Source organism: Dreissena polymorpha, chromosome 8 (assembly GCF_020536995.1).
Source record: "Dreissena polymorpha isolate Duluth1 chromosome 8, UMN_Dpol_1.0, whole genome shotgun sequence".
NCBI classification, from domain to species: domain Eukaryota; kingdom Metazoa; phylum Mollusca; class Bivalvia; order Myida; family Dreissenidae; genus Dreissena; species Dreissena polymorpha.
In genome coordinates, this window is record NC_068362.1 from 13,965,387 (window position 1) to 13,979,387 (window position 14,001).

Below are 14,001 nucleotides of genomic sequence, written 5' to 3' on the forward strand. Positions count from 1 at the left end.
CAAACTTTTATCTTTATGGGGAATGATTAAAAGTGACATCTTTCAAATACTTCTTTCACGGTACTACACTAGCAGTACATGAAATAGAGCTTTACTTAGAGTTTACATTATAACAAATCAATACGAATTCTCAACACGCAAACAATTAAACCTATTTGATAAACTGGTCGTTCTGGTCCTACATTATTCCGCACAATTGGAATTTACTGACGATAAAAAAACGAAATAATGCGCACAAAATTACTTCGAGAAAGTCAACAAATCAACCGGCATGTATGAATAATTATGACGATACCTGCTGCTGACAATACACAACATACTATCCGCAATTGGTTGAATTACTTTGGTCGCGTGATTAAAGTATCACAAAACAATATATTGTGTTGTTAACTGATACGCATCAAAACATAACTTATAATCTTCGGAATTGGGCGCCTCCGTACGGAAACGTATATGGTACACCCCAATAATGTGGTCATGCCGGAATAATTTATACCGACTTACTGTGAAATAACATGGTATGTCGACATAGTTTTGTAGCTTTTCCCACCTTAATTTTACTCGTCATAACGACATTAAGTTGTAGTCTCGACGTAAATTTTTCCGGCTTTTCCCGAAAATATATTTGGTCGACATGATCTAAGTCGACAAATCTACATAATTTTTGAGGTCATGCTCTTGTGAAAATGACTTGCCATCATAGTTTTAGTCGACACGATGAGTTTATTTTTTAAGCCATGACACCTTTTCCATATCATGTCGTCATAGAATTTTGACATCATCACATCATTGCAACATTGGTTCATGACTTCCGGCGTCGAACAGATGTTTAGTTTCTGGTATATTCTTTTGAAATACGCAAGGCCTCAGACAGTCCATTTTTACATCAGGAATGCTTGGTATAAAGGTAAAAATAACATTTGCAAACAATAAATATTAATGTGTTCGTTGGATTGTATTGGCATTTAGAGAGCTTATATCTCGATTGATTTGTTTAGATATTTCTCTTTAACTAATACATGCAAAACGTGTGTTTAACGACTCACAACTTTTTTATATTGCAGATTTGTGTCTTAGTGACACTGAGGTTTTTCATTTCGGCTTCCTTGCGAAGTGTAAACCATTGATCGTATTCAAGAGAGATACTTTGTAAAGAAACCGCAGTTTGAGTGTAAAGATGACTTCATACCCGTCCTAGAACATGTGTGTGAAATGCAGCGGGAGCAACTGCCAGTTCCTGATTCGATTAAAAGTGCGACTTCTTTGTTCTTGGCCTTCACTGAAATATTGGATGGTTACTAATTACATATGCACAAATATATTCTTAAAAATTGGTTATATTTTGCAAATTTTATTGTTAAGTTAGTTAAGTTCAAGTAAGTTTCGTTTCGAGTTTTATTAACAATGTTTCGATAAGCAACACAAATTGATATTCTTGTTATTGGAATTGATCTTGAAGTAGTTAAACGTTGTTATTTTGTTTGCTAAAATAAATTCACTCATATTGTTGTACACATTTACAGACATTGCAAACTTGGCAAAAAACAGATTCACAATGTTCTTCATTTCATTGTTAGATTGCAAAAGAATGAATGAAACGTTACTAATTGTTTGAAAACATGGCGGTCATTTAGTTATGAAATCCTCGTAAATTGGGGAATGTTCCTTTTAAAATATGGTTCTTAACATTTTATTTCAAACTTCAATATATTAAACAAAACGACTTTTGTAAATCTTATATTTAATATTAACACTGTCGCAAATATATGATATGTTTATTTTGTATTTTCTTACTTGATTTTCTGTTCCTGAAACTCCAGTGTATATAGTACATGTTTGAAATAAATGTTCATACTGCAATAAGATATATTTTTTTTAATGGTCAAATTATTCGTTTTTGAGGAAATGGAAAATTATTCAAATGTGACACAAAATTGGGTTATTTGTAGATCAATTTTAGGGCTAGTTAATGTGATCGGTCTTTCTTCGTTGTCCGTCAAAATTTGCACTAAAGCGAAATCACCTACTCAGCTGTGTCAATAATACCAAAACATGAACAGTCTTCAAAACTAGTAAGGTTGTAGTTTGCTTTTATTTCCATATTCCACATCGCACATTACTTATCAAAATATTTTCAAAAATTTGAAATATTTGTTTACGAGCCGGTATAGTTTTATATGAGTTATGATACACGTACCCTTTGACTAGATCGGTCTATGGTCTGACCAAATATATATATACTCAACTGGATTATTGAAAGCGAATTATGCATGTAATCGCCCATTTTATATGCAGTCATCATTGTAAAACGACAAAAATGCACGGCGAATATTTAAGTAACGATTGACTTTAATAACATTTTATTTTTCTTGCAGTTTATTACATAATTACAATTGCCCTATGTTTCACCAGTGTACATTATTCTGATTGGCTACAGTATATCATTTGACTGGGCTTTAATATTCAATGAAGTGAGTTGCCTCCACGAAGCGCACGAGGAAATCAAGCGTGGGACAACTTGGTTTAATTATGCCATGTGCGACATGCACACAGTCAAAACTGCGTATTGTAAAAGGGGCGCCTACTAAATTCATGCACGAATATATATCCCAAATTATATTTCTTTTAGCCAAACCATTGAAAACATATGCAGAATGATAATCGTAATTGCATGTATAAGAATTGAAACGCTCTTTTCTTCGCCTCATCGATGTAAGTAGGTTAGTTTTGGTATTTAATTCGGCTATATGCAAATTAGTTCCTCACACAAAACATGCACACTTTCAACTACAGATAACTAAACATCTGACATTTATAAGACCGGAAAGCGCGTTCAAGATAACACTTTAATAGCTGCAGTGAAGTATCAAGCAGATACATAATGGTGAGCATTAATATACGATTCAATAAAAACTTAATTTAGATTTAACAAAAGTTGACCTTCAAATCTTCGCATAGAAGCTGATAATTTAAATTATAAATCTTTAATTCTAAATATCAAATTTAAAAAGATGATTTATAAAACAACATAACAGGTAATGAGTTTCAAACTGTTCTTCAGTATTTATTCAGAAAAAGTAAGACAAATGAAAATAAAGTTAAGGACATATCACTTTCTGAAATGATCAGAAGTGAGTGGGGTAATGTAAAACAATAATTCCTTATATTAACATTGTATTATGAAGTTTGGAACAATGTGCAGAATTAAAATAACATATGCTTCAGTGATACATAAACCAGTTCTAATGAAATCTTTTTAAAAGAGTATATAATAACATGTTTTCACCTTATAAACCACTTTTTTCTTGGGCTTTGGAAGTCCTTATTTTCTTGTTTTGTTCATAAATCCGTTGACACCAGCTGGAACCTACACTACTGTAGTAGATAATGTTAGAGTATTATTAAATATTACACACTAGAAACACTGAAAAAGGGATACCTTTGTGCAAGAAAAAATTTAAACAACTAGAGTAAAAAAATAGTACACTTGAGCAAAAATGTGTTTGTCAGAAACACTATGCCCCCTTCTGCGCCGCTTTGAAGCTATATATTTGACCTTTGACCTTGAAGGATGACCTTGACCTTTCACCGCTCAAAATGTGAAGCTTCATGAGATACACATGCATGCCAAATATCAAGTTGCTATCTTCAATATTGCAAAAGTCATGGCAAATGTTAATGTTTGACGCAAACAAACAAACAAACCAACAGACAGCGCAAAAACAATATGTCCCCACCACTATAGTGGTGAGGGAAATTAAAAAGTATGGTGGGCCAGAAATGATAATTTAAAAATGAAAGATACATAAATATTGAACGCATGTTAATACAAACCCTTTAATTTTATAGCGTATGTTAATACTATAAAGATATTGATATATCAATGTGTTTGTTAAAGTGATATTTTACACTGTTTCCAAAAGTTTCAATCAAATTTATATTTGTCATCCTGGTCATCCATACTTTTCCCAACTATTTTTAGACTCGAGTTGTTTACATTGTTTTCTTACAAAAATGATCTTGTTTTTCAGTGTTTCTAGTGTGTTATATTTAATCATACTCTAACATTATATTCTACAGTAGTGTAGGTTCCAGCTGGTGTCAATGGATTTATGAACAAAAAATAAATAAATAAGGACTTACAACGCACAAGAAGAAAGTGGTTTATAAGGTGAAATCATGTGATTATTTACTCTTTTTGAAAGATTTCATTAGAACTGGTTCATGTATCACTGAAGTATATGATATTTTAGTTCTGCATATTGTTCCAAACGTAATATAGAATGCTAATATGAGGAATTATTATTTGACATTACTCTAACCACTTCTGACTATTTCAGAAAGTGATATGTCCTTAAACAACAAAAACAAGTAACACAAATAAGAGGGCTAAGAGGCACTGGGTCGCACACCTGAGGGAATGAGATGAAATTAAAGACGAGTTAAACTCGTGTGCAAATAATTCAGAACATTTATATAACAAAGGCTGACTTTAAGTCGAGGTTAAGATCTTCAAAAGTTTTTAATATAAGCATAAATAGAAAATTACCCAACCTGGTTTTTGATACTGATTAACAAGAACCATTTTACAATACGAAAGTATCAAGGAAACATACGCTTTGACCAAAGTTCATGAAGATTGGGATACAAATGCAACTTCTAGAGTTTTTACATGTTTACATTATAAACGAAAAGAGAAAACGGCTCCACCCCATGGCGGCCATTTTTACCCCACCTATCAGTACCAATTTCGAACTTGTCTGAAAAAATCAATAATACCAATTTTCTGACTAAGTTTCATAATGAAGACAATCCGCTTCCGGTTTTGAGTGAGCATCAATTAAAAATGTAATTCTAAAAACTAAAAAAAAAACGCGTGTGAGGCACACAAATAACATTTGTGAGTGATGTGAAGTTTATTGAACAGGATGTGACATGTAAAAAAATAAAACGAGGTTTGTGACTTTTAGAAGGCTTTTTCTCAAGCTTTTGTATTTTTCTATTGACGGGTGGGGTGTGAGAAAGACTCTGGATATTGACATAATATGTGTATACACACATAAGGTCATTGTGATTGTCATTGTCTGGCGCCTCCGTGACGCATCAATAAACATGTTAATAGTTTACCGTGACAGTAGCTAAAGTGAACACGAGTGTTTAAGGGTTTATTGTGAATACTGTCCCGTTAATACCGTGTTAGTTGTGAAATCATGAACAAACGCCAGCATTCATCTACTGCGAGCGAGTTAACAGGAAATAGCTCATTAGACTCGTCTATATTCGAAAGTTTAAAGGGGCAGAAGTCCAAGAAAGACTTGGAAATCATTGAATGCAACATATTCGACCAGACAAAGGAAATTGAATCGTTACATTGTCAAATAACCAGCAAAGACAAAGAGCTACAAGACCTGAAAACAAAGCTGAAGGACTCAGAAAAGCGTACTGCAGAAATTTTAAATGAGCACGAGCAGTATAGCCGTAGAAACCATTTGCGAATTACGGGTCTACAAGGAGACGAACAATTTCAGTCCTCAATAGCGTTGACTTAACAGGTGTCGTCCCTTTTAAGTTCCAAGCTTGGTCTGCGCGTTGAAAAGGAGGATATAGACATAGCGCATAGGATAGGGAAACATCACCGAGGGAAGATCCGACCGGTCATCGTCAGGTTCATACGGCGCCAAACAAAATCGGATGTAATGCGAAATGCAAAGCTACTCAAAGGTTCCGGTATTTTCTTGAATGAAGACCTGACAAAATTGAACGCTGAAGTTCTAGCGTCCGTTAGGGTGAAGGACCCCGAGACGGTGGAGCGAGCTCGGTCGTTCGATGGGAAGCTGTATGCACGCTTCAGAGGTAAAGAGCACTGAGATAATCGATTACGAACATTTTCAGACGTGAATCAACAAACCATGGCCGAAGGCGGTAGCTTCACTATCGTACGCCAGCAGGGCTTCAGCTAGCACAAATCGACGCCGGTAACATAGGGCTCACCGTGTTAGAACTGACGGTGTGTTTTTTTTGCTATATCATATCATTAACAGTCTATATTCACGTATTTGTAATACGTATGCAAACCAGTTTAATCATGACATTGTAACTAGACCACCCTAATATCTGTGTTGTGTGTTTTTTGATCCTGTTGTTCTCTTGGTTTTTTATTGTTTGTAATTTCCTAATTTAAGTACTTTTTCTCTCTCTCTAATTCGATAAAGATACGCATTTTGTTAAGCATATCATACTTATATAATCGAACTTAATCTATGTCTATTGTTATTAGACACAATCTCATACGGTGCAAGTTCACACACGCAACGTACGCACGCATGTACAAACACACACACACACGCTTGCGCGCGCGCACACACACACTTACACACCCATCCACACGCACACATGCAAGTAGTAGTAATATATACTTTTATATTTGCTCATTTAGAGGCCTAGATATACTAATGGGTAATATAGCGTGATAAAACAATTACCCATAATATGCCATTGTACAATATTATATTTGTAAAACATAAGTCTATTGTTTATGTATGCATATTAGTATGGACCGAGTAGTATTGTAGCTTCATTAAGTCGACAGGTGCCATGGTATTGTTTTTCTTGTTGTTGTTATTGTTATATGACACAGCCCCCTTTTTTTGGTTACAGTGTAAATCGAGTACTAACGACTCGAAACACATAAGCTGTAATCATTTTAAAAACACACACTTTACACATACGCACGCTAACTCACACACCAACGCACGTGCACAGATGCACGTACGCGTGCGCACACACACGCACGCGCGCGCGCACACACACGCACGCGCGCGCGCGCACACACACACACACACACACACACACACACACACACACACACACACACACACACACACACACACACACACACACACACACACACACACACACACACACACACACACACACACACACACACACACACACACACACACACACACACACACACACACACACACACACACACACACACACACACACACACACACACACACACACACACACACACACACACACACACACACACACACATGCAAGAAGTAGTATATATTACTTTTTCAACATTTAGAGCATATACGTTTACTCTATTGCAGTTTTTCCGGGTCTTTGTTTGGACTGAATCGCCTTGTAGCTAGCTTCTTTAGTTTAGTTTCTGTTTTTCAATAATTTTGAGAACATCTTACACCTGATGATTACTTATGAATAATTACAATATATTATTCTTAGTGAGTTTTTCCTTACATGTACCTTGTTGTATCCACTTTCAAGTTTAATAAAACTGAAACTAAGGTACAAAGATTAAAATAACACTTTTTCTACCCAAGATATTCTTCTTCATTGAAGAAGAGTACATAAGTAGGAATTAAAGGGTATGATCTACCTTTATAACATATTTACTTTTTTTAAATGCTTGTTCAATTATATGAACGTTTTATTTCTCTTATTGTACATTTTTGATAATGCTTCCTTTTTTGATTTCGCGGGAAGCGTTCTCAATTTTTCGTTTTTGACCATGTAGAGGAAACTCTTTGCTACTGACAATTTATTAAAAAATGTTCATATTATTATCCCATCTAAATGTATAATATATTTTTTAAACTTTATTTATACAAATATTGTTACCTGGTAAATATAAAATCCGATACAACAGGCTAGGCTGGATCTATTTTTAATCACTTCAGAGTTCTTGCAACACTCGATAATTACTTTAAACTTAACCTTTAGTAACTTTCCTCATAAACCAGGTCTTTGGAAACATAATAATTCTTTACTGTCAGACATTATGTATGTACAGGAAATCAACAAAAAAATGATGATATTAAACTTCAATACGCACTACCCATTTATAGTTATCAAAATATAAACGATATTCCCGACAGTGAATTACAGTTTACGATAAGTGATCAACTTTTACTAAAAACCCTGCTTATGGAATTAAGGGGCAAATCTATTTCATATGGGTCTTATAAAAAAGAGAAACAAAACTTATAGAAAGCAAATTATTAACAAGAATTAAAGAGTTGAAAGAAAACTTCCGAGATGAAAACTCTCAAGAACTTGAAAATTTGAAAACTGAAATAAATAATATTCAGAGCACACATTTAAAAGGATACATGCTAAGATCCAAATTTCAGTGGACTTTACAAGGTGAAAAGCCATCTAGATATTTTTGTAGCCTTGAAAAAAATAATGCAATAACAACATCAATATATTAACTAAAAATGAAGATGATAGTGAAATAACTGACCAAACCGGTTTTCTTAAATCAATAGCATCGTATAATCAGTCTTTTTATAAACAAAATAATGATTGCAGTAGTGAAGACTTTAATAACTACATGTATGTAAAAGACATAAATTGCCCAAAATTAAACCAGAGTGAGTCCATTTTGATCGATGGTATTATAACTTTAGAGGAAGCTTCAACTGTTTTAAAAAAGATGTCAAATAATAAAAGCCCAGGCAGTTCTGGCTTCAGTGCAGAATTTTATCAAATGTTTTGAAAAAATGGTACTTTTATTGTCAGATGATTAAATGAAGCTTATAAGTGTGGTCATTTATCTATAACACAAACTCAAGGTATCATAACCTGTATTCCAACGGGTGAAAAATCTTGGCTTTATATAAAAAATTGCGTCGAATTACTCTTTTAAATACTGTTTATAAAATTGCCTCTGGAGTAATAGCTAACAGATTTAAATTATTTATTGACAAGTTAATTCATAACCACCAGATGGGTTTTATTTAAGGGAGATACATACGGGAAAATACTTGGTTAATTTATGACATTATGCACTATACTGAAGAAAACGAGATCCCAGTCTTACTTCTCCTAATTGATTTTGAAAAGGCGTACGATTATTGGCCTGGTCCTTTGTACAAAGTACACTTTCTTTCTTAAATTTCGGTCCTGACATAAAACGTTGGTTTGAGGTTTTATATAAAGATTCTAAATCAGCCGTTTTTCAGTGTGTGTACTTATCTAAATTTTTCCCTATTGAAAGGGGCTGCAGGCAAGGAGATCCCCTCTCATGTTACATTTTTATCCTCTGTGCCGAAGTTTTGTCACTTGTATTGAGAAATAACAATAATATAAAAGGTATAACCATTCAGGGAACTGAACATAAATTGTCCCTGTTTGCTGATGATACTACTATTTTATAAGACGGTACCGAACAATCCCTAAATGAGACACTTACTGTTATACATAATTTTGCATATATGTCAGGCCTTGATGTTAATTTTGATAAAACAAATGTTGTATGGATTGGCAAGAACAAATATAGTTCTTATACCATAAAAACCAAATGGAAACTAAATTGGATGCAACAAAGCTTTAAAATGCCTGGAATACATTTCCATGTAGACCTGTCAAACATGTTAACAATTAAATTACGATGAAAAAATTGTTAAAATGGAAAACATTCTGAAAAATTGGTAAAGAAGACTTTTAACACATTAGCAAAAGTGTGATTATAAAAACACTTATTGTGTCATTATTCAATCACCTGTTCATATCATTGCCCAACCCACCCATTACCATATTAAATTCAATAAAATCTTCTATTCTCAGTTTTATTTGGGATGGGCATAGTAAAATAAAGTTCACAAAAATAGTTAAAGAACATAATGAAGGAGGTTTAAAAATGATCATTTTGGATGCATTTATTCCAGCATTGAAACTTCGCTGGCTACAAAAACTTCAATCCTTTAGTGGAAATTGGATAGACATCACAAAACTGTATTTTGATAAGTATAAACTCTTTAATTGCAGTTATCATTACGCTTTAAATACAGCTAATAGAATTTGAAATCCTTTTTGGGTAGATGTTTTAAAAAGCTTCTCACTTTATTGTAATAAATTGGATTTAAAAACAGAAGAGTTTCTATATTATTCACTTTTCTACAATCCAAACATATTAATAGGAAATAAAAGTATTTTCCTTTAGTCATGGTTTGATGCTGGAATTCATTGTATAGGGGATATATTTAAAAATGGAACCGTGATTCCTTTAGATGAAATAAATAGAATGTATAATTTGACCATAAATTCCATTCATTATACAGGGGTAAAAAAGCAATAGATGAGTTTTTGAAAAAAAAAAGTATCTTGTCCCACCCAACAAATTATAAAACCCCTTTTGCCCCCTTTATTACAACTTTTACTGAAAAAAGAATCTGGAGCAAAAAGACTATACATCATTACAAATAAAAATAATGAACAACCATCAAAAAAAGCAAAATGGTGTACTTAACTTAATGCCAGAGGTAATGAAAAAGAATGGAATTGCATATTTTAGCTACCATTTTAATAACCAATGACGTAAAAGTGCAGTGGTTCCAATATAGAATAACTCACAGAATACTTGGAACAAATAGTCTCTTTAATAAATTGAAAATTACTAATGATCCATTATGTTCTTTATTCAAACAAAGTGATGAAACTTTAGAACATTTATTCTGGGAATGTCAGATATCTAAAACAGTTATTGACGAAATGTTACCCGGATAATCTTTTCCATTTATTGATAAGACAACTTTTCTTCTTGGATATTTAACGAAGTCTGCTAGTACCATAAATAATGTTATTTTATTTTTTAAGCTATACTAATACAAGTGTAAAAAAAGAATCATTCCAAGCATAGCAGGAGCCAAGAAATACCTCAAATATGAATATGATAACTTGAGAAAAATTTCAATTACAAAAAAACAATTAAGAATCCTTTTATAGAGAATGGGAACTTTTTAATACCATTTTATAACAGACATAGATTTTAAACGCGAGGATTATAGAATTTTCATCTGTTATTACAATGTTTACATCATTTATACAGCATTGATTATCTATACACACTAAAAAATATCATTAAAGGGATCTTTTCACGGTTTGGTAAATTGATAAAATTGAAAAAGTTGTTTCAGATTCGCAAATTTTCGTTTGAGTTATGATATTAGTGAGGTAACAGTATTACTGAACATTTACCATAGTCCAATATAGCCAGTATATGTATCTTTTGACGATTTGAAAACCTAAAAATTATAAAGCGTTGCGACGCGAAACGATTGAATAATTTGGAGAGTTCTGTTGTTGTCGTTTAAATTTACGAAACTACGAAGATTGTTTATATAATGTATAAAATATGTACTCTGCGTACGCCCGGCGGATTAGCCGAGAGGGCTAATGCGTTTTTACTTCAGACTAACTCCAGGACTCCGGGGGTCACTGGTTCGAGCACTGGTACCGGCTACTTGTTTTCCTTTTTTAAATTTTATTCTTGATTTTTTACTGGAGCTTTTAAGATCCAATGTTAACATTTATCAATATAAAGCATTTAAAGGCAAACTTCAAAATATGCCAACATCTGTGAAAAGGCCACTTCAAATGCTCTTATTAATGTTTCTCTCTATGCCTTTACATTTGCTAGTACAATTTAAACATCATTGGTCGTGTGTATATATATATATATATATATATATATATATATATATATATATATATATATATATATATATATACACACACTGGAAAAAAAAGTTTCATAATGATTTGCAAAAAAAGTGTCTTTAAGGGTGTTCACAAGCTTCTTTTACTACATAAAATATATGGAAAATAACCCCACGGTGGCCAAGTTTTTTGACAGCCAGAACCAGTTTCAAACAAACTATACATATAGAGAAAACTGCCCCACCCCCTAAAAGCCATTTTTCCCACCGATTTTGACCATTTTCGAACTCGTCCATGAAATCAATAAAACCAATATTCTGACTAAGTTTCATGATAGGGAAAAATGTGACTTACAATGTAACTTTATAGCCATGTCCGGAAAACTGCCCCGCCCCCCTGTCGGCCATGTTTTTCAACCGACCAGAACCATTTTCGAACTCAAGAAGCGACATATCATTTACACAAACATTTTAGCAAAGTAAAAGTGACTTCTAGAGTATTCACAAGGTCTTTATTTTGTTTACCAAGTGACCTTGTTTCCGACCCCACATGACCAGTTTAGAACTCGGTTGAGGTATGATTTGAATAAATGCCCTGGACAAAAAGATTCATGAAGATCGGACAAGAAATGCGGTCTCTAGTGTTCACAGGGCAAAGTTTCACGACGGACACAGGTCGATCAAATATTACCATGAGCACTTAATTGCTTATGTGAGCTAAACACTGGGCAGCCAATTTGTTGACATAGGCATTGAAAGGACCAATTGTATGTATGTATTTATGTATGTATGTATGTATGTGTGTGTGTGTGTGTGTGTGTGTGTGTGTGTGCGTGCGTGCGTGCGTGCGTGCGGGCGTGCGTGCGTGCGGGCGGGCGGGCGGGCGGGCGGGCGGGCGGGCGGGCGGGCGTGCGTGCGTATGTATGTATACTTCTATATTTTTTAATACAAATTCAATAAGTTCGTACGTACGTACGTATGCATTTACATATATACATATGTGACCGTACGCGCATCTTGGTACTTCTATATTTTTTATACAAATTCAATTAGTGACTGCTGAGTGCAGACATACAAACATTATGGGCAATAACTTATCGAATCAAAATGATTACATTGACACGAATAACAGTGTTTTGTACTTTCATTTAAATGTTTTGAGAGTTATAGGAATGGTTAAAGTTGAATAAAGAAGAGCTGTCTCTATAGGATGACATATGCCCGCGAAAAAATGCTTTGATAGAAGTTATGAACATTTTTCGAAACCTGAAAGCTGATTTTGAAACCTAAACGCGGACCCTAAGTTCAAGGTCAATGTAAAAGGGGTCGAACATTGTGTGCGTATAGTAAGGTCTTGTCCATATACACATGCTTACCAAATATGAAGGTTACATCTGAAGCGACAAAGAAGTGATGAGCATTTTTTGAAACCCTAACACAGATTTTAAAACCCAAAACTATGAAGACATACCATGTTATTTCACACTTAGTCGATATAATCTAATCCGGCATAACCATATTATTTGGGTACCATATACGATTCCATAATTTTTAAACAACACCATTTGTTCACATAAAATATATCGACTCCTTCAGTTATATCGCCATGTCAACATTTTGTTACTGGCAAGTCATCAAGATATATGCCGTCATACAGTAAACAACACAGAAATAGTTAAATTTACAAAACGGCTAAAGGATAAAATATTGTCAGAAATTTAGGCTCTTATTCCAACATGCGGATTGTTTACGTCTTGACAACATATCTTATGTCGACAAATCAACATAATTTTAGGCGTCATGCTCTTTTGAAAATGACTTGCCATCGTTGTTTTAGTCGACATGATGAGTTATTTTTGACGACATGACTACTTTTTCATATCATGCCGTCATAAAATGTTGACATCATCACAGTATCAGGGTGTACCATATACGTTTCCATACCTCCGAAACAAACAAAGGTTTATATGAATATTAAGACAACCTAGAAACATGTTGTGGAATTCAAATGCCAATATTATGGAAACGTATATGGTACACCCTGATACTGTGATGATGTCAACATTCTATGACGGCATGATATGAAAAAGGTGTCATGTCGTCAAAAATAACTCATCATGTCGACCAAAACAACGAAGGCAAGTCATTTTCAAAAGAGCATGACGCCTAACATTATGTTGATTTGTCGACATAAGATATGTTGTCAAGACGTAAACAATCCGCATGTTGGAATAAGAGCCTAAATCTCTGACAATATTTTATCCTTTAGCCGTTTTGTAAATTTATCTATTTCTGTGTTGTTTACTGTATGATGACATATATCTTGATGACTTGCAAGTAACAAAATGTTGACATGGCGATATAACTGAAGGAGTCGATATAATTTATGTGGACAAATGGTGTTGTTTAAAAATTATGGAATCGTATATGGTACCCAAATAATATGGTCATGCCGGTGTCACGTAATCGGATGTACTTTATTGTAGATAAAACAAGTCTCTGATGTCTAAAATATTTCTTTTATTTTACT